We start from the raw sequence: 5,204 nt of genomic DNA, 5'->3' as shown, positions 1-5,204 counted from the left end.
TCTTTCTGTTCATCTCACTACACACATGCAGCCCAATGCTTTGGTGTAAATTGTTGTAGCCCTTTCTCTGTGTCTGTAAGTCCTAAGATCCAGGTGTCTAATCTATGGGAGGGCTCGAGATGGGTAAACCCTCCCGAGCAGGATAAATGCAGACCTGACTGCTCCTACCTGCAACCTCTCTCTCTCTCTCTCTCTCTCTCTCTCTCTCTCTCTGTGTGTGTGTGTGTGTGTGTGTGTGTTCTATTCACACTGTCCAGACTAACGAGGTTCTGTAGCTTTTTATATGATAACATATACATTATATACATCGTCTCCCCAGGATCTAAAGGTATCCCCTGGGGTACCCCAGATCCTTGTCGTCTTAGAATGACACTGCTGGAAATACCTCCACCGTATGTAGATACACTTAATCAAGGACCCTCTTTCCCAGTAAGTGTGAGGACAGTTGAAAAATGATAAAGAATTATCTCAAAATTTAAACCATATCTTACGTAGGAAACTACATTTATCTCATTGTTGAGTTCAGGCTACAGTTTCATCCAGTATCATAGGCTAAGCTAGGAATGAAGCAAATGTGTCTTGGATATACAGACAGGATTTTCAGCACCAAATTGCATGATAGCCTACTCTGTAGGTCGATCTTCATGGCCGATTTTCACAGCATGGTCTTAGAGAGTATCATTTTGATAAAATTATCTGGGCACATCATGTAGTGTCCCCAAACTTAGTCCACAGCCCTGAGATCACTTGAGTGTCTTAGTATTACACCCTCCCATTCTTTTCTCCTTTAGACTGAAGAATGGTCATTTTCTCATCTGCTAAGGGCTTTCCCAAAATTCCTATCGTCTTCCCGAATCACGCTTACGACTGAGTGGCATCCTGCAGGGTACACAATTTGGAGATACAGTTTATATTCGGCAGACACAGGCTTCACAATTGCATCTGACAATTAGTGAGACAGAAATAAGGATGCTGATATGAGATGGGCTGGGTCAGGGAGGCCGGGAATGTCTGTCGGGGGGAAGGTTTTTGCGGATGACACTTACATAGACACTGTGCAGCCCAATGTCATTGTGATGACTCTCACTGCCCTAAGGAAAACATCTGAAGGACACAGTAGTAAGGAGGTGTGAGATCAAGGTGGTGCTGGGAGGAACAGAGCCTCTTTTTAAGTGTCTGATCCTCCTCCTTTTATTAGGGAGCAGGGTGGGGCTGCTTTCTTCTCCATGGTTCCTGTTGGGTTTTTCTGGGCCGGTTCTAGAGACACAAGCCCAGAAAGAGAAGCAGCCGCGTGCAGCACAGTGGCTCACTGTGGAGAAAAACTCAGACCCTTGGGAACCTCCTTAAGCTGAGTTCCTGGAAGGACAGAGGGAGCGAACACAGCTCCAGGCCCTCTCCCCAGGAATCAGAGTGGTGGAAGGTGGCACTTTGGAAAGATACTGTCACTCAGCATCCAGCCATCTTCCAGTTATTAAGTACAACTTGGCATAAGCACTTTCCCATGCAGGCTCTGTGCACATCTTACAAGTCTCACTTTTTGTTTTGTCTTACTACCCTGTTAATTTTATTCTCATTTTAAAGTTGAAGAAATGAAGACATGGGAGGACTCTCTATTCCAGGGCACACCGTTGTGAGTAGAGATGTGGTCCCAGGCCATCTGCTTGTAGGACCTCACACTTACATCAGATATTTTAGACAATGTCTTAGCTTTTTGTCGCTGTGGCAAATACTTGAGAGAAACAACTTAAAAGTAGGCAGGCTTCATTTTAGATCACTGTCTGGGAGAGATTAATCTGTAGTCACTTGGCTCCATGTCTCCGGGCCTAAGGTCAGGCTAGGCATCATGGTGGGAGGGCACAGAGAAGGAGAACTGCTTATAGGAAGCTAATCTGGTACTGGACTGAGACACAAAGAAGTCAGCCAGGCCCTCAGTGATGCACTCCCTCCAGCTAGATCCCACATCCCAGTGAGAACATTCATCTATTAGGTCAGTGTCCTCAGGATCCAGTTACTGCTGGGGGCCAGGCCTTGACATTGGTCTTCTGAGGAAGACATTTCTTAGCCAGGCCTAAACAGACACTAACTTGGCTTTTTTCTTCTGGGTGTGGATAACACTGCTTCCTGGTGTTACCCACTGTGGCATTGCCTGGTTCTCACAATTGATAAGGGAAAAAAAAAAGAGAGAGACGGGGAAGAACTTGTTCAATCTGTCCCATTGTTCATCCAACGCAGGCGCCGGTTAAAACCCGAAGTCTCCTAAAACCTTAAGTATGCTGTTCATGAGTGAAGAAGGTGTCTTCCCTCAAAGGCTGCCTCTCTAAAGCGGCGGTCAGTCTCACCAGGCACAGAGTATTTTTGTAAAGATGTTTCATTTCTTAAAACTAATAAAATAATTGGTTTGGATATGTTCAATGTAGACCTTCCCCTACCAGTGAGCTCTTTTATGGCCACTGAAAAAGTCACTTTTGGGTGGGGGGCTCATTATCCCTCAAGAGCTTGGGCTCATTAGCATATGAAAGAGGAAGTTCATAAAAGCCTTTTCTTATTTTCTAATGTGGGTTCAAATCTGGGGCCATTATCATCCTATAGAAAGACCCAAATGGCATATGGATCATTCTGGAGAGAGGGGGTGAGTGCCTTTTAAGAGAATTGTTTTAGGTTTTGCAGGAAATTAATCAGAGGGATGGGCTTTGTGGAGCAGGGAGCAAATCTAATCTGTCCTTTGTTCAAATTCGCCTTGCTCCAATTCCTAGCAATTGTACACAACATGATCTTTTGTTCAGGAGACACTTGTTACATGCATAATTAGAGACTGCAGTAGCTGTGTTTAAAGAAAAACTGTTTTCCAATGTAATGTGTGATCTTGATAATAGTATTTTCATCAAAGGTAGCAATTACATTCATTAAGCTGGGACTGGCGTGGAGGCGAGGAAATTAAGTGGGAAGTGAAGCAAGAGCTCCCCTCCCCCTCTTTTTATCTCCTTCCCTTTATAAGTTGAAATGCACCATGGTGAGCTGTAACTGGGAAATACATGGTGAATATAAAAAAAAAAATAAAGTCCCTCCTTAACCTTTCTGAATAATGACCCTGCAGACATCCTAGGGACAGCCACTGTGGATGCACTTTTCAAATTAAAGGGCTTTATTCTGCCTTAATTTCCAATGCAAGTTTTAAACGAGCCCAACATATGATTCAGATCTTTAAAGGCTGCTGGGATCTTCAGGATTAATTCAATGTCCTTTTCACACATAAATAAGTAGTTTTGTGTCCTTAAAAAAAAAATCACAACAAGGCATACATCAATCAGTTTAGGAGAGAAACAAGGCCAGGCACCTATCTCTAATCACGCCTTTAACTATTCATTAGGCTTCGTTCCTTCCTTTGGAAGGTGTTGTAAATGAAGTGAGCACATGTGAGATGGAGAACTAGTACCAGGAAACCCTGCAGATCTTTTTTTTTTTTTTTTTTTTTGGTTCTTTTTTTTCGGAGCTGGGGACCGAACCCAGGGCCTTGCGCTTCCTAGGCAAGCGCTCTACCACTGAGCTAAACCCCAACCCCCCCTGCAGATCTTTGAATCTGTATTGCTGAGGGAAAAGACGCAGTATGTGAGTCTTTGTGTGTGTGCACGAGCACATCCACCTGTCTGTCTGTCTCCTCCAGGCAGGTGTCTGTGTCCTCACACTCCTAACAACTTGATTAAAAGTCCTGCTTAAAGCATGACCTTGCAAGGCCTCGGAGGACAAGGAGCTCAGACTTTATGCAACAGAACGGAAAGATAGTAAGACATCCCTGGGAAGACAGATCGGCCTACCCCATCCCTTGCTCCTGCCCCTGTTTAACCTGAGAGGCTTTCTGAGAAAATGAAAGCAGCCCCCAGAAGTTGACTGGGGGCTCCTCCTCTGTGTGGGGTATGCACAGCTCTGTAGCAAGGATTGTCCTCTCTGGGTTGACTGATCCATATGTCATGCCCATCATCTCAGAAGACAACAAAGTATTTAAACATACCATCAACACTTTCGGTTGCCTGCACAGATGGCCAACCCAGGCCCAAGTCTAGGGATTTTACTCCCCAAGGGAGTTCTGTAATTTGAGGGAAAGTTTGATTTCTGACGTTATTCAGATTTACTTTCTAAGCTACTCACTAGAGGTTGGTTTGACTTTAGGAGACAAGAACATTGGTTTAAGTGTCAAGAGACCCATCTAGTAGTCCCAGTCTGCTGTTCACTGATGGCTGAATATGGACTTAGAACATCTTCAGTGATCCTCAGAGGTGGACAACAGTGTTACCCTTACATCCACTTTGGATTTCAGAAAAATCCGGCCTCACAGAGGTCAAGCAAGTAGCCACTGCTGTGGTCAGAGTATTTTCATCCTTCTAAACCCACAGGCAGAAGCCTCGATGCCCTGGTATAATGGGACAGGATCCCTGGAAAGTGATAAATCACGAGGAGTCTGTGCTCAGGAACGGGATTAGCATCCCTAGAAAAGGAGCCGGGGGCTGCGCTTGTCTAACAGACCCTTAACTACATGGGTTTTCTCAGGGTAAGTTCTTAGCTATTTGGGATGCTAAGATGGGCAGGGATTGGAAAAGAATTCTTTCTCTTATACCACGAAGTTTTCAGGATTCTAACTTCTTCTCTGTTCTCTCATTCCTAGTTCTATTTTTCTTTCCGGCCAGGAAAAGAAATAAAAAAGTATAATTCTAATTTCAAAAGTTTCAATGATGTGGTGAAGGCGAGAGACTTTGGGACATTCAGCCCTAAATGGAGTGCTTGAGCCCCACTCCTCAAGGCTCACGGTCTGTGGGGAAAGGACTCTGAAAGACTGTAAGGGCCAGAGGTGGTGGATGACTCGGGGGAAACAGCCTCTTCCAGACACAGCAGAACTGACTCACGTCGGAACTCACAATGATGATGGCAATGCAAACAGGACCTGCATGGTCCAAGCCAGACATAATTCCAGCACTGAGCAGTCCCACTACTAACCGAGATATAGTCCCACCCTATATTTGCAATTGATACCTGATGGAGAAGAGAAAATCAGTTTTCCCTCAGTGGAGTGACACTAGATATATAACCATACTTCAGGGCAGGCTGCAGGCCCAGGAGTGGTTGGTTGGCTAGTGCAAAACAGACTCCATGTTTATGTCTGTGTTGTTAGGGCCTAGGCAAAATATTAAGGCCTAGGTAAGATGCTGAGGCCT

The 5,204-nt window shown here is 44.8% G+C and overlaps 1 pseudogene; it reads right to left on the bottom strand.

Annotated features, from left to right (window-relative positions):
- Positions 1-992: 992 nt before the first annotated feature.
- Positions 993-5,204, bottom strand: part of Mospd3-ps1 (motile sperm domain containing 3, pseudogene 1) — a 12,120-nt pseudogene continuing 7,908 nt past the window's right edge.

Source organism: Rattus norvegicus, chromosome 1 (assembly GCF_036323735.1).
Source record: "Rattus norvegicus strain BN/NHsdMcwi chromosome 1, GRCr8, whole genome shotgun sequence".
NCBI classification, from domain to species: domain Eukaryota; kingdom Metazoa; phylum Chordata; class Mammalia; order Rodentia; family Muridae; genus Rattus; species Rattus norvegicus.
The sequence above is the reverse complement of the archived record's forward strand: the minus strand, read 5'-3'. Positions and strand labels throughout refer to the sequence as shown.